This window comes from Oncorhynchus clarkii, chromosome 12 (assembly GCF_045791955.1).
Source record: "Oncorhynchus clarkii lewisi isolate Uvic-CL-2024 chromosome 12, UVic_Ocla_1.0, whole genome shotgun sequence".
Classification (NCBI taxonomy): domain Eukaryota; kingdom Metazoa; phylum Chordata; class Actinopteri; order Salmoniformes; family Salmonidae; genus Oncorhynchus; species Oncorhynchus clarkii.
The window spans coordinates 11326247-11343834 of NC_092158.1; the positions used below are offsets into that span (position 1 = coordinate 11326247).

A 17588-nucleotide genomic window follows, 5' to 3' on the forward strand; every position below is an offset into this window, starting at 1 on the left:
ATACTGCTCTGCTATATTATACTGCTCTGCTATATTATACTGCTCAGCTATATTATACTGCTCTGCTATATTATACTGCTCTGCTATATTATACTGCTCTGCTATATGCTATATTATACTGCTCTGCTATATTATACTGCTCTGCTATATTATACTGCTCTGCTATATTATACTGCTCTGCTATATTATACTGCTCAGCCATATTATTCTGCTCTGCCATATTATACTGCTCTGCTATATTATACTGCTCTGCTATATTATACTGCTCTGCTATATTATACTGCTCTGCTATATTATACTGCTCTGCTATACTGCTCTGCTATATTATACTGCTCTGCTATATTATACTGCTCAGCTATATTATACTGCTCTGCTATATTATACTGCTCTGCTATACTGCTCTGCTATACTGCTCTGCTATATTATACTGCTCTGCTATACTGCTCAGCTATATTATACTGCTCTGCTATACTGCTCTGCTATATTATACTGCTCTGCTATACTGCTCAGCTATATTATACTGCTCTGCTATATTATACTGCTCTGCTATATTATACTGCTCTGCTATATTATACTGCTCTGCTATACTGCTCTGCTATATTATACTGCTCTGCTATACTGCTCTGCTATATTATACTGCTCTGCTATACTGCTCAGCTATATTATACTGCTCTGCTATATTATACTGCTCTGCCATATTATACTGCTCTGCTATATTATACTGCTCTGCTATATGCTATATTATACTGCTCTGCTATATTATACTGCTCTGCTATATTATACTGCTCTGCTATATTATACTGCTCTGCTATACTGCTCTGCCATATTATACTGCTCTGCTATATTATACTGCTCTGCTATATGCTATATTATACTGCTCTGCCATATTATACTGCTCAGCCATATTATACTGCTCTGCTATATTATACTGCTCAGCTATATTATACTGCTCTGCTATATTATACTGCTCTGCTATTTTATACTGCTCAGCTATATAATACTGCTCTGCTATATTATACTGCTCTGCTATATTATACTGCTCAGCTATATTATACTGCTCAGCCATATTATACTGCTCTGCCATATTATACTGCTCTGCTATATTATACTGCTCTGCCATATTATACTGCTCTGCTATATTATACTGCTCAGCTATATTATACTGCTCTGCTATATTATACTGCTCTGCTATATTATACTGCTCTGCTATATGCTATATTATACTGCTCTGCTATATTATACTGCTCTGCTATATTATACTGCTCTGCTATATTATACTGCTCTGCTATATGCTATATTATACTGCTCTGCTATATTATACTGCTCTGCTATATTATACTGCTCTGCTATATTATACTGCTCTGCTATATTATACTGCTCTGCTATATTATACTGATCTGCCATATTATACTGCTCAGCTATATTATACTGCTCAGCCCGTCTGTAGAGGTGGAGGACAGACTCCTAAGACCAGGGTGTTGACATAGAACAGAAAAAAAAGAGAAAAGATGTGGTCACCCGCTTCTTCAATTTAGAAAGGGAAAGTATCTGTCTGGCATGTGGACTTTGATAGGTGGGCAAGAGAGAGTGAAAGAGAGCAATAGAGAGACTGAAAAACCTCACACACTCTCAGAGGGGTGGGCTTCACTGAACTTTAAGGCAATGAAAAAGTGAGATGGCAAAGGAAGTCATTTTTTCTTGTCTCATAACAATGAACTCACTGCTCGGTGTCTATGGCATCACAGCCAGGACAAACATAACAATGTAGATCTCATTCTCTCCCAGTGTTTCCTGAATTTTACAAGCCCCTTGTTTTACCATGACAGGACACTTTCACAGGATAGCTTCTGTTACTGACAGACTGGCCCATTAGGACATCATTTCCTAGATCAACCCTATTGCTTAATATGTAATGACCAGTATTATAGGATTTTGGTCAATTCTTGCAATTTCGCTCATCAAAATTAGAATCTAAACAGGTTCTGAATGTTGTTGTTTTTATGTGGTACCAGAGTTTGGTTTAGTCAAATGAATCTTGTTAAACAAATATGTTTCAATTCCATTGATATTATGTTATTATAGACCCAGTGCAGTCAAAAAATATGTATTTTCCTGAGATTTATGTACACTATGAGGTTGGAATAATACTGTGAAATTGTGAAAATGATGATAATGCCCTTTCAGTGTAAGAGCTGTTTGAAAAGACCGCCTGAAATTTCAGCCTGTTTTGGTGGGAGTTTCGGCCTTCCATGGTGACATCACCAAGAGGTAAATGAGTTAGTAGACCAATAAGAAAGAGAGTTCCAAACCTCTCTGCCAATAACAACAAGTAATACGAGTTAGTTACATAAGGATGTTTAACTCAGATCTCCCCATTCTCTATGATAGACCTCTACTCATGTCAAGGTCACTACTAAAATGGTACAAGTTGGCGTTTGGCATAGCAGAATAAAGCTTGTTAAACAACCCTATATCGTTTAAGTCAAATCAACATCCCAAAAATGTTCTTGCCAAAACCTAGATGGGTCTGTTTATAGTGAATTATTGTGTCGTTATAGGAACATGTGTTATGTTAGTACTTGAATGCTCACATGCTTCCTCACATTCTGTAGCAAGATAGACTTGTCCTCATGCATACCGTAGGCCAACGTCCCCTTAGGAGTGTCCAGCGAGACCGCAGCCTTATTCCTGGTGGTTGCAATGTGTTGTAGCCTACATTGTGAGAGTTTAAGTACACTGAGAGGGAGTCTTGGTATATATAAACAGACAGGGAGTCTTGGTATATATAAACAGAGAGGGAGTCTTGGTATATATAAACAGAGAGGGAGTCTTGGTATATATAAACAGAGAGGGAGTCTTGGTATATATAAACAGCCAGGGAGTCTTGGTATATATAAACAGAGAGGAAGTCTTGGTATATATAAACAGAGAGGGAGTCTTGGTATATATAAACAGAGAGGGAGTCTTGGTAAATATAAACAGAGAGGGAGTCTTGGTATATATAAACAGAGAGGAAGTCTTGGTATATATAAACAGAGAGGGAGTCTTGGTATATATAAACAGAGAGGGAGTCTTGGTATATATAAACAGAGAGGGAGTCTTGGTATATATAAACAGAGAGGGAGTCTTGGTAAATATAAACAGAGAGGGAGTCTTGGTATATATAAACAGACAGGGAGTCTTGGTATATATAAACAGAGAGGGAGTCTTGGTAAATATAAACAGAGAGGGAGTCTTGGTATATATAAACAGAGAGGGAGTCTTGGTATATATAAACAGCCAGGGAGTCTTGGTATATATAAACAGGAAAGCCACTAAATATTAGTCTTGGTATATATAAACAGAGAGGGAGTCTTGGTATATATAAACAGACAGGGAGTCTTGGTATATATAAACAGAGAGGGAGTCTTGGTATATATAAACAGAGAGGGAGTCTTGGTATATATAAACAGGAAAGCCACTAAATATTAGTCTTGGTATATATAAACAGAGAGGGAGTCTTGGTATATATAAACAGAGAGGGAGTCTTGGCATATATAAACAGAGAGGGAGTCTTGGTAAATATAAACAGAGAGGGAGTCTTGGTATATATAAACAGAGAGGGAGTCTTGGTATATATAAACAGAGAGGGAGTCTTGGTATATATAAACAGAGAGGGAGTCTTGGTATATATAAACAGAGAGGGAGTCTTGGTATATATAAACAGAGAGGGAGTCTTGGTATATATAAACAGAGAGGGAGTCTTGGTAAATATAAACAGAGAGGGAGTCTTGGTATATATAAACAGAGAGGAAGTCTTGGTATATATAAACAGAGAGGGAGTCTTGGTATATATAAACAGAGAGGGACCCAGACCCAGAAAGACTCACAGCTGTAATCGCTGCCAAAGGTGATGCTAACACTCAGGGGTGTGAATACTTAAGTTAATTCAATATTTCTGTATTTCATTTTCAATAAATTTGCGAAAAAAATCTAAAACATCTTTTCACTTTATCATTATGTGGTATTGTGTGTAGATGGGTGAGAATTCTATGGTTTTTACTAGATTACTTGTAGTTTTTCATGTTGTTTGTCTGTAATTTTTGTAATGACTTGGTGCTCCTTATCTTGGCCAGGACGCTCTTGAAAAATAGATTTTAAATCTCAATGAGCCCTTCCTGGTTAAATAAAGGTAAATCAAATTAATAAATACAAATAATAAAACTATAAAAAGTATATTTAATCCATTTTGAATTCAGGCTGAATATGGTTAGGGGTGAATACTTTCTGAAGGCACTGTGTATAGATTTTTAAAACAAATAACAAAAATTTGTCAAATTAGTTACTAGCGACACATATCTGAGGTTTGTTTTAATGCTTAAAAACTTAACAAGTATTTCCTATAATCTTCTAATGTTTGTTCTCCGCAAGTCTCTGAAGAGCTTCCCTAACAAGGGGTTAAATACTGGTCCATCTCTGAAGAGCTTCCCTAACAAGGGGTTAAATACTGCTCCATCTCTGAAGAGCTTCCCTAACAAGAGGTTAAATACTGCTCCATCTCCAAAGAGCTTCCCTAACAAGAGGTTAAATACTGCTCCATCTCCGAAGAGCTTCCCTAACAAGAGGCTAAATACTGCTCCATCTCCGAAGAGCTTCCCTAACAAGAGGTTAAATACTGCTCCATCTCCGAAGAGCTTCCCTAACAAGAGGTTAAATACTGCTCCATCTCCGAAGAGCTTCCCTAACAAGAGGCTAAATACTGCTCCATCTCCGAAGAGCTTCCCTAACAAGAGGTTAAATACTGGTCCATCTCTGAAGAGCTTCCATAACAAGGGGTTAAATACTGCTCCATCTCTGAAGAGCTTCCCTAACAAGGGGTTAAATACTGCTCCATCTCTGAAGAGCTTCCCTAACAAGGGGTTAAATACTGGTCCATCTCTGAAGAGCTTCCCTAACAAGGGGTTAAATACTGCTCCATCTCTGAAGAGCTTCCCTAACAAGGGGTTAAATACTGCTCCATCTCTGAAGAGCTTCCCTAACAAGAGGTTAAATACTGCTCCATCTCTGAAGAGCTTCCCTAACAAGAGGTTAAATACTGGTCCATCTCTGAAGAGCTTCCATAACAAGGGGTTAAATACTGCTCCATCTCTGAAGAGCTTCCCTAACAAGAGGTTAAATACTGCTCCATCTCTGAAGAGCTTCCCTAACAAGAGGTTAAATACTGGTCCATCTCTGAAGAGCTTCCATAACAAGAGGTTAAAAACTGCTCCATCTCTGAAGAGCTTCCCTAACAAGAGGTTAAATACTGCTCCATCTCTGAAGAGCTTCCCTAACAAGAGGTTAAATACTGGTCCATCTCTGAAGAGCTTCCCTAACAAGGGGTTAAATACTGCTCCATCTCAGTTGGACTTGTCTTTAAGGGTTCGTGCAGTCTGTTCACACTGCACAGGAGGCTGGGTCTGAGTAAGTGTTGGGCACTGCAGTACCTGTTTGCTTCCACCCGCTGTGTTCCCAGCATGCCATACTCAGCTCTCAGCAGCAGATCGGCTCTCAATCTCTTACCCATGAGGAGGGGCAGACTGGCACAGAGACTGGCATAGATCTTACATAAAATTAGTTAAGCAAACAAGGCTCTCTCGATCATCGACAGCTGAACTGATTTGAAGGGAGACAAGGCCTTTAGGCCTAAATGTGTGTTTCTGTTTGCGTTGTTACTGTTTGTACTGTAGGGGTCAAAGGGGAAAGAAATCTGTTCTACAGCCACTTAAAGTAAACCAATGAGGCTTGTGGGTTTGGGCTGTTCTGCTGCTAGTGCAGTTTCATGGGTAAGAGTAGGCCAACCCAGAGGCCAGCCATCTTGCCCCCCACCACCCCACCTGCCACAACCCCCCAACCCACTCCACACCATGTGGCTCTTGTTGTCTGGAGGACAAGGTTGCTGTGGAAAAGAAGCAGACGTGGGCCGAGGCAGGGGGGGAGCCCCCCCCCCCCCCCCCACACAGTTCAGCTCTGCCAGCTATTATGCCCACTGTAGATAGACCCCGCATCTCCCACCTGCCAGACCAGACAGACAGACCTCCTTAAAAACCATCTCCAAGGACAGCTTACAGGCAGTACAGTACAGTAGACACACACACAGCAAGGTCATTAGACCAGCTCACCTCTAAGTAGCCCACTATTCAGGATGAGTTCAGGCTCAGAGCTGTTTTTCTGCTGACATACTGAAACTATTCCTCTTGTTTTGTCTGTTTCTAAACATCCTAATCTGGTTGGGAGTTTTTTTTAATTACCAGAAATATACATGTTCTGGAGAGATGTACTGTAATACACAATCTACTCACAACCATATATGAGTATAACCAGCCAGACAGAGAGATAGCTATACTTTGGCTGGCTTATTTCACAGGTGGTCATAGTGTGTGTGTGTGTGTGTGTGTGTGTGTGTGTGTGTGTGTGTGTGTGTGTGTGTGTGTGTGTGCGTGTGTGTGTGTGTGTGTGTGTGTGTGTGTGTGTGTGTGTGTGTGTGTGCGTGCGTGCGTGCGTGTGTGTGTGCTTCCAGTGTGTGGGTCTGTGGGGTGAGTGAGGACATCTCCTGGCTCTGCTGATGATAACGAGGGGGAGGCCAGGCTGAGGAATGGAGGGAGGAGAGAGGGGAGGGGGAGGGGAGGGGGAGGAGAAGAGAGAGAGAGTGGGATGAGGGAGAGGGGGAGGAGGAGGGGGAGGATAAGAGGGAGAGTGGGATGAGGGAGAGGGGGAGGAGGAGGGGGAGGATAAGAGGGAGATGAATAGAGGAGGGAGGGGCAGGAGGAGAAGAGAGAGAGTGGGATGAGGGAGAGGAGGAGAAAGGAGAGAGTAGGGAGAGGAGGGATGGAGAGGAGGATAGAGGAGAGGAGCGAGAGAAGAGGAGGAGAGATAAGGGGGTGGAGGGGAGAGGAAAGGAGAGATGAAAGGTGGGAGATGAGAGGAGAGAGGAGAGAGGAGGAAGGGAGAGGAGGATAGAGGAGGAAGTGGAGAGGACAGAAAAGGGAGACTAGGGAGGGAGACAAGGGGAGATGAGAGGAGAGAGGAGAGGAGGAGAGGAGAGAAGAGAGGGAGGAGGAGAGAGGAGAGGAGGGAGGAGAGAGGAGGAAGGAGAGAGGAAAGGAGGGAGGAGAGTAGAAGAGAGAGGAGAAGACGAGGAAGGAGAGGAGGGAGGAGGGAGGAGAGACGAGAGTAGAGGAGGGAGAGGCGGAGAGCCTCTGTCTGCCCTGGGGCGCTCTGGCACCTCCTAATTAAAAGCAGCCAGGCTGTAGGGCAGGGCAGACAGATGCTTGTCACGCCAAGGTACACACACACTTACAGTGCAGGCACACAGAGACCGGTACACAACAGACAGCGAGAAACACACATGCACACAGACAGAGATAGACACAAGTGGGCACATATAGTACAGTACAGGCACGCACATGGTCACACACAGACATCCGTGTATACAAGTATGCACAATGCGCCCCCACCCACACTCTAAAACATGCACTCACACAGTCTGGCCCGTAGCAGGTGCTCTGTGTCTATCAGATACTGTACAGGTTGGGCCATCCTAGTCTAGTGGCTAGCCTTGTCCCGTGTCAATCTTCAGACTGTCACTGTGTCTCTCTGATCATGGGAATGTTTTGTCAGCATGTCTCTCTGAGCATGGGAATGTACTGTAGAGTAATCTGCTTTCATGAACCAGACCCATACAAGTTGCTGTGTGTCTGGGGTGGGTGGGAAGATCACTGCAGCCTTCCGAAGTACAGCACACACTACAGCCCACACACTCACGTCTTCTTTAAACGGACATCCCTTCCCTCCCCATGTCCCGCATCACACAGGTTGGTAAGACCCACTTCTTCAACACAGATCTTCGAAAGACGTACCAAATTATGTGGTCTAATTTTCTGTTCTTCCAGTCTGTTGTTGTCTTGTTGATTTACTTTGAGTTCATTTCACTTGATCGTCTGAGAGTCGTGACTGTGCAGGCTAGGAGAGGCTAGGTGGAAAGTGAGCTCTGCTCAGGGGGTTGCCAGTGGTTACCAGGACTATTTATGATGAGCTCGCTTGTCCACACAGGAAACTCCTACATAACTAACAGTAGAAAGATTCTCTTCTCAAGGACTTTATCACCATCATGTCACATACAGTATGCTTTGTGTTCAAGACAATTACTGTACAACATTCATATTTGAGGTTTGATATTCTAGTTCAGATAAAATTATTATAAGCAGTTTACTGTAAATCCCTAAACTGATCCATGATATTTTTGTTGTTGTTTTTTGGCCGTATAAAGACTTGGTTCACACTAGCCTATTACCAGTATATCATTTTAGATTCCTTTAGCATTGGGGGAAAGACGGTGTGAGTCGAGGACAAGGATTGGAGGGAAACTGTCTCAAGTGATTGACTAAGCCATACACTATTGCATGTCAGTCTATTCAATCTTCAGAGCAAGGAGAGAGAGAGAGAGAGAGAGAGAGATGGAGAGGGAGAGAGAAGAGGCAAGAGAGAGAGAGATGACATTTGAAATGTGTCTATTCTTTTGAAACTTGTGAGTGTAATGTTTACTGTTAATTTTTTTATTGTTTATTTCACTTGTTTATTATCTATTTCACTTGTTTTGGCAATTTGAATTGAATTGAGAAGGAGAGAGAAGGCAAGAGGGAGAGAGAGAGAGAAGAGGCAAGAGGGAGGGAGAGAGAGAGAGAGAGAGAGAGAGAGAGAGAGAGAGAGAGAGAGAGAGAAGAGGCAAGAGGGAGAGAGAGAGAAGAGGCAAGAGGGAGGGAGAGAGAGAGAGAGAGAGAGAGAAGGCAAGAGGGAGAGAGAGAGAGAGAGAGAGAGAGAGAGAGAAGGCAAGAGGGAGAGAGAGAGAGAGAGAGAGAGAGAGAGAGATGAGGCAAGAAGGAGAGCGTGAGAGTGAGAGTGAGAGAGAGAGAAAGATAGCTAAATTTAAATTGAATAGAGAGAAGGGGAGAGAGATAGGTTGTGTGTGTGTGTGTGTGTGTGTGTGTGTGTGTGTGTGTGTGTGTGTGTGTGTGTGTGTGTGTGTGTGTGTGTGTGTGTGTGTGTGTGTGTGTGTGTGTGTGTGTGTGTGTGTGTGTGTGTGTGTGTTTGTGTGTGTGTGTGTGTGTGTGTGTGTGTATGTGTGTGTGTGTGTGTGTGTGTGTGTGAGGAACAGAAATAGATAGAGGGACAGAAAGAGAGGGAGGGTGAGAGCTCTGGGTGTGTGAGTGTATGCCTGACGATTTGAAAACGGCGTTTGTTCGTGAGTAACACAGAGTACACAAATCCCCCAAACTTGCTTTTTTGGCAGTGATCAGACCTCCCACCCACGACACCCTCTTCAAGCCTCCTCCCACCCTCTTTAAGCCTCCTCCCACCCTCTTCAAGTCTCCTCCCACCCTTTTCAAGTATCCTCCCACTTCCTCTGTTCAGCTGCTTTGCTCTGTGATGGCTGCTTACTCACACACAACACAACCTGATGAGGAGGTGGAAGAGGATGGTACTCACACATGACCACTCACACACACTCACACACACTGCAGAGACAGCCCCTTAAAGCCCGCAGACCATGAGCTAGTTTCTCGTCATGTTACTGTGACAGGGCCACAGGGCTTCAGCAGGCATTATAACACTATAGGACAGGGCCTCAGCAGGCATTAAAACACTATGGGACAGGGCCACAGGGCATCAGCAGGCATTATAACACTATAGGACAGGGCCACAGGGCCTCAGCAGGCATTATAACACTATAGGACAGGGCCTCAGCAGGCATTATAACACTATAGAACAAGGCCTCAGCAGGCATTATAACACTATAGGACAGGGCCTCAGCAGGCATTATAACCACTATGGGACAGGGCCTCAGCAGGCATTATAACACTATAGGACAGGGCCACAGGGCCTCAGCAGGCATTATAACACTATAGAACAAGGCCTCAGCAGGCATTATAACACTATAGGACAGGGCCTCAGCAGGCATTATAACACTATGGGACAGGGCCTCAGCTGGCATTATAACACTATAGGACAGGGCCTCAGCAGGCATTATAACACTATAGGACAGGGTCTCAGCAGGCATTATAACACTATAGGAACGGGCCTCAGCAGGCATTATAACACTACACCTCAGCAGACATTATAACGCTATAGGACAGGGCCACAGGGCCTCAGCAGGCATTATAACACTATAGGATAGGGCCTCAGCAGACATTATAACGCTATAGGACAGGGCCACAGGGCCTCAGCAGGCATTTAAACACTATAGGACAGGGCCACAGGGCCTCAGCAGGCATTATAACACTATGGGACAGGGCCTCAGCAGGCATTATAACGCTATGGGACAGGGCCTCAGCAGGCATTATAACACTATAGGACAGGGCCTCAGCAGGCATTATAACACTATAGGACAGGGCCACAGGGCCTCAGCAGGCATTACAACACTATGGGACAGGGCCTCAGCAGGCATTATAACACTATAGGACAGGGCCACAGGGCCTCAGCAGGCATTACAACACTATGGGACAGGGCCTCAGAAGGCATTATAACACTATGGGACAGGGCCACAGGGCCTCAGCAGGCATTATAACACTATAGGACAGGGGCACAGGGCCTCAGCAGGCATTAAAACACTATAGGACAGGGCCACAGGGCCTCAGCAGGCATTAAAACACTATGGGACAGGGCCACAGGGCCTCAGCAGGTATTATAACACTATAGGACAAGGCCTCAGCAGGCATTATAACACTATAGGACAAGGCCTCAGCAGGCATTATAACACTATAGGACAGGGCCTCAGCAGGCATTAAAACACTATGGACTATGGATGATAATTTATCTGTCCACTATGGGACTATGGATGATAATTTATCTGTCCACTATGGGACTATGGATGATAATTTATCTGTCCACTATGGGACTATGGATGATAATTTAGCTGCTATTATTACACCTCAGTATTGTATGAATGGATTATCGTGTAGCTTGTACTGTTATTGTTAAATGACCGTCTAGATCAGGGTGGACAAACATTTTGGCTCGATGGCCACTTTGGGATTTTGAAATTCAACGGAGGGACGCATTTTTTGGGGGACCAATTGTTAGTTAAAATCAATTTGCAGGGGCCTCCCGAGTAGTGCAGCGGTCTAAGGCACTACATCGCAGTGCTAGAGGCGTCACTACAGACCCGGGTTCGATCCCAGGCTGTGTCACAGCTGACTGTGACCGGGAGACCCATGAGGCGGCGCACAATTGGCCCAGCTTCGTCCGGGTTAGGAGAGGGTTTGGCAGGCTGAGAATTCCTTGTCCCACCGCGCTCTAGCTACTCCTGTGCCGGGCCAGGCACATGCACGCTGACACGGTCGGCAGGTGTACGGTGTTTCCTCCGACACATTGGTGCGGCTGGGTTGGATGGGCATTGTCAAGAAGTAGTGCGGCTTGGCTGGGTTGTGTTTCGGAGGACACACGGCTCTCAACCATCGCCTCTCCCGAGTCCGTACGGGAGTTGCAGCGATGGGACAAGACTGTGACTACTACAAATTGGATACCATGAAATTGGGGAGAAAAAATGTGTAAAAAAATATATATATATATATATATATTAAATAAGTATTTAAAAAATATATATATGTCTTGCGGGATGGATTGAAGTGCCCGGCGGCCATACTTGTGGTTTTGAGTCAAAGGCAGGGGAGGGTAGAAAGAGACATGGCAGGGTTGTTGCCATGTGGGATGTTGGTACTCCACTGTAAACATGCCTGTCTGAGCATTGTACTACCTGTTGCATTCCCATTGTACTGCCTGTTGCTGCGCACACACACGCGAAAGAGGCTGGCTGTGCCTGGGTTGTATTGTTAACACACAGGGTAAATGTATCCGGAATGCTGTAACAAAACAACCTCTGGGATCAGGTTCAACTGTGATAAACCTTGTTGTCCCGGTGAGTGACTGAAATGAAAGAGCCCTGGTAGTTATATTCAATAGACAGAGGTGTGGTGCGCTACGGTGGCACATGTTGGCTATCCACAATTATAAACTGGGTGGTTCGAGCCCTGAATGCTGATTGGCTGAAAGCCGTAGTATATCAGACCGTATACCATTGGTATGACAAAACGTGTATTTTTACTGTGCTAATTACATTGGTAACCAGTTTATAACAGCAATAAGGCACCTCAGCGGTTTGTGGTATATGGCCAATATACCACGGCTAAGGGTTGTATCCAGGCACTCCGCGTTGTGTCATTCATAAGAACAGCCCTTAGCCGTGGTATATTGACCATATACCACACCCCCTCGGGCCTTATTGCTTAAGTAACCCTTTTCGAGTGTTGACACACACACACACACCTTTCTCTGCAGGGTGGGTCTGCTGGTGTAATCATCATCAGATATCAATCATTGACTAATGACTGACATGTAGGGAGAATGAAGGAGCCCTGATCCAAACTCATTCTCACTTATGGTTTGAAAGGAAATCTCAGACTAGCGTGCATCTACAACAGATGTCTATGCAATGTGACGGGGGCACAATAATTCTAGATGAATAATTGAATCTGTCAGTCATTGATATGAATCTGTCAGTCAGTGATATAACCTGATATAGCATGATATAACCTAATATAGCCTGATATAGCCTGATATAACCTGATATAGCCTGATATAGCCTGATATAGCCTGATATAGCCTGATATAACCTGATATAGCCTGATAGAGCCTGATAGGGGATGATATAGCCTGATATAGCCTGAATTAACCTGATATAACCTGATATAGCCTGATATAGCCTGATATAACATGATATAGCCTGATATAGCCTGATATGGGATGATATGGCCTGATATAGCCTGAATTAACCTGATATAACCTGATATAGCCTGATATAGCCTGATATAACCGCAAGTGCCTTGCGCAAGTATTCGGCCCCCTTGAACTTTGCGACCTTTTGCCACATTTCAGGCTTCAAACATAAAGATATAAAACTGTATTTTTTGGTGAAGAATCAACAACAAGTGGGACACAATCATGAAGTGGAACGACATTTATTGGATATTTCAAACTTTTTTAACAAATCAAAAACTGAAAAATTGGGTGTGCAAAATTATTCAGCCCCTTTACTTTCAGTGCAGCAAACTCTCTCCAGAAGTTCAGTGAGGATCTCTGAATGATCCAATGTTGACCTAAATGACTAATGATGATAAATACAATCCACCTGTGTGTAATCAAGTCTCTGTATAAATGCACCTGCACTGTGATAGTCTCAGAGGTCCGTTAAAAGCGCAGAGAGCATCATGAAGAACAAGGAACACACCAGGCAGGTCCGAGATACTGTTGTGAAGAAGTTTAAAGCCGGATTTGGATACAAAAGATTTCCCAAGCTTTAAACATCCCAAGGAGCACTGTGCAAGCGATAATATTGAAATGGAAGGAGTATCAGACCACTGCAAATCTACCAAGACCTGGCCGTCCCTCTAAACTTTCAGCTCATACAAGGAGAAGACTGATCAGAGATGCAGCCAAGAGGCCCATGATCACTCTGGATGAACTGCAGAGATCTACAGCTGAGGTGGGAGACTCTGTCCATAGGACAACAATCAGTCGTATATTGCACAAATCTGGCCTTTATGGAAGAGTGGCAAGAAGAAAGCCATTTCTTAAAGATATCCATAAAAAGTGTTGTTTAAAGTTTGCCACAAGCCACCTGGGAGACACACCAAACATGTGGAAGAAGGTGCTCTGGTCAGATGAAACCAAAATTGAACTTTTTGGCAACAATGCAAAACGTTATGTTTGGCGTAAAAGCAACACAGCTCATCACCCTGAACACACCATCCCCACTGTCAAACATGGTGGTGGCAGCATCATGGTTTGGGCCTGCTTTTCTTCAGCAGGGACAGGGAAGATGGTTAAAATTGATGGGAAGATGGATGGAGCCAAATACAGGACCATTCTGGAAGAAAACCTGATGGAGTCTGCAAAAGACCTGAGACTGGGGACGGAGATTTGTCTTCCAACAAGACAATGATCCAAAACATAAAGCAAAATCTACAATGGAATGGTTCAAAAATAAACATATCCAGGTGTTAGAATGGCCAAGTCAGACCTGAATCCAATCGAGAATCTGTGGAAAGAACTGAAAACTGCTGTTCACAAATGCTCTCCATCCAACCTCACTGAGCTCGAGCTGTTTTGCAAGGAGGAATGGGAAAAAATGTCAGTCTCTCGATGTGCAAAACTGATAGAGACATACCCCAAGCGACTTACAGCTGTAATCGCAGCAAAAGGTGGCGCTACAAAGTATTAACTTAAGGGGGCTGAATAATTTTGCACGCCCAATTTTTCAGTTTTTGATTTGTTAAAAAAGTTTGAAATATCCAATAAATGTTGTTCCACTTCATGATTGTGTCCCACTTGTTGTTGATTCTTCACAAAAAAATACAGTTTTATATCTTTATGTTTGAAGCCTGAAATGTGGCAAAAGGTCGCAAAGTTCAAGGGGGCCGAATACTTTCGCAAGGCACTGTAGCATGATATAACCTAATCTAGCCTGATATAGCCTGATATAACCTAATATAGCCTGATATAGCCTGAATTAACATCATATAACCTAATATAGCCTGATATAACCTAATATAGCCTGATATAACCTGATATAACCTGATATAACCTGATGTAGAATTATATAACCTAATATAGCCTGATATAACCTGATATAACCTGATATAGAATGATATAACCTAATATAGCCTGATATAGCCTGATATAACCTGATATAACCTGATATAACCTGATATAGAATGATATAACCTAATATAGCCTGATATAGCCTTGTCCATTGAGAGCCGGCCCGCTGGATTCTCTCTATTTCTGGGCATAATGACATTTATACACGATTATGAGGGTGTAATGTTGTTGCGGGTGGTTAATAAAAATATATACATTTCTGTTATGTAAAATCTGTAAGATTTACTAAAATGTTGTTGTATAATTTTCTGATATAACTGTTTGAAAGTGCTATTCGGTCACTTTATTATTATGTTAGCCTTTTTCAAACCCATTCCAGTATTCCATTGAAGATGCTCTTGAGGAAGTCTCAAGACAACAAGGAGATGTCACTGTCATGCCAAGGCATTATATTACCACAAGTGCATTCATGTGCATGATTTTGTGATGTAATTACTAAGACATTACATGCTTCTGACAATAACCAACACACAACAGAGTGACTGCACTGCAATCTAGTCAACAAGTCATCATCAATTGTACTGCTTCCTCTGTACAGTTTGACTTTCTAGTAAAGGAGAGACTTGTTGAAATGAGACCAGCCACAGTTTAGGCAGTAAGTGTGGGGTACATGCAGACCCTATAATGTAAAATAAACCCTGAGGATGTATCATAATGTGAACACGGAACTCTACTCACTACAACAGACATCTTTAATAATGAGTTGGTGTGAACGAAAGATGTTTACTGACCTTTTAGCAGATAGGCGTTTTGGATTTCAGTTTCTTCTTCTCACGCTACTCTCAGTCCCTGTCTGTCAGGAAGCAGAGTCCTGTCCTCTGTGGCAGGCATGCGAAAGTGAGAGAGAAACAAAGAGAGGTAGACAGAGACAGAAGAGCTCGACTTTGCTCTGAAGGTGTGTCACTGATTTAGGAAGTGTGGGGAAATTGAGCATTACCAACAGTTAAAATGTGAACACCCACCCACCTACCTACCAAAACCCCTCCCTCTCTCCAGGCCCAACTATTTGGCAGTGTTCCCCACACGTCCACCTGTGCTGTGAGGAGGGTAGGAGAGTAACGCACACACAGGCCAAGCCTACAAATCAACCTGCTCACACAGTAATGGCATTGGGGCTGGGCCTGGGACAAGAACTGGATTTGTTTGGGTTTATGATAAGGCTTGGTGCTATGGCCAGGTCTGTGGCTTGGGTTTGAAACAATAGCTGGGGCTAGGGCTGGTTCTGAAACCCAGGTGGGTCTGGTCTGGGACTTTGGCTGGGAATAGAACTGGGGTATGTTTGGACTGGGGCTGGAACTGAAATAGTAGCTGAGACTGGGTCTCTAGAACTGGGACTGGGTCTCTAGAACTGGGACTGGGTTTGGGATTGGAGCTTAGGCTGAAATTGGTGCTCTGGAACTGGGGCTAGGACTGGGGTTGTCTAGGGTTGTGGTAGGGGCTCAATACAAAGCCCTTGCTGCCAGGAATTAAGCAATATAATATTACAAAGGCAAATAACAGTGAAGAAAGGCAATGACATAAGTGGGCTATCTTTCTTTTTATGTTGGGTCAGGGTGTGTGCTGTGGTGTGGTGGGCTATCTTTCTTTTTATGTTGGGTCAGGGTGTGTGCTGTGGTGTGGTGGGCTATCTTTCTTTTTATGTTGGGTCAGGGTGTGTGCTGTGGTGTGGTGGGCTGATTGTGTGATCGCGTTGGGTGTGTGCTGGTGTGTGTCGGTTGGTACCTGGTGGCAGGTAGAAACACACATCATTGTGAAGGCTCTTTAGACTCGTATTGAGAACATAATGAAAAGGTGTAATTAGTGATGTCAATGCTTACCAAGTATAGACCTACTGCATACCTATATTCTTTGGGTCGATCAAGGTCGCGCCTCAGACCTCATACTGAGTTTTTGTTCTTCTTTTTAGCTGTACAGTATTAAAAGAGTAGCTACAAATCTTTCTTGTTTCCTTGCTTGTTTATTTTTGTCTCAAATTTGTAAATGTGTCCACTATTTTGGAAAATTTGTCAACATCTACGTCTCCCAGTATTACCCTCCCAAAGCACAGAGGCGTACAAGGGAGGGGCCCAAGTATCAGGTTGGGCACTGCAATTAAATGGCCCCAAAATCGGATGTTTGGTTTTCATTGCTTGTGAAGAACCAGCCTTAGAAAACAGGTGTGCTGTGCACTATTAAAATACTTACAGTAATACAATAGCACACAAACAAGAATGTCTGCTTCAAATTAAATATGCTGTTACACAATTGTTGCTTGTTTTAACTTCTACAAACACATTCATACGTTGAGTCATTTTAATTTGAAATATCATTGAAAACGTAATGAGTCCCTCTCAACACAGTGATTTAAAACAATGCAATTAGCAGTGGCCCACTACTACTACACTGATTACCATAAAACCCCTCAGCAAGGTCTCAAACGCCTGGCTAATCGCTGTTGGCCTTTCATTCTGATCACAAACCAAGGACAACGACTGGACAGAGAATAGATCATTAAAAGGGAAGACATTCACTCTTTTCTGTGTTTTATTAGGAGCCCAACTAACTGTTGCTAAAGCAGCTCCTCTTCCTGGGGTCCACACAAAACATAAAGAACCTACACTTCCTGGGGTCCACACAAAACATAAAGAACCTACACTTCCTGGGGTCCACACAGAACATAAAGAACCTACTCTTCCTGGGGTCCACACAGAACATAAAGAACCTACTCTTCCTGGGGTCCACACAGAACTTAAAGAACCTACTCTTCCTGGGGTCCACACAGAACCTGAAGAACCTACTCTTCCTGGGGTCCACACAGAACATAAAGAACCTACTCTTCCTGGGGTCCACACAGAACCTAAAGATCCTACTCTTCC

General features: G+C 43.4%; 1 protein-coding gene across 1 annotated transcript in view; it reads right to left on the reverse strand.

The window, feature by feature from the left end:
* LOC139421862 (zinc finger and BTB domain-containing protein 7C) overlaps positions 1 to 15602 on the reverse strand; it is a 33642-nt gene extending 18040 nt beyond the window's left edge. Inside the window, exon 1 of the mRNA XM_071172990.1 lies at positions 15465 to 15602. The gene's annotated coding sequence lies outside the window, so the exon portion shown is untranslated. The remainder of the gene's footprint in view (positions 1 to 15464) is intronic.
* Between the last annotated feature and the right edge of the window lie 1986 nt (positions 15603 to 17588).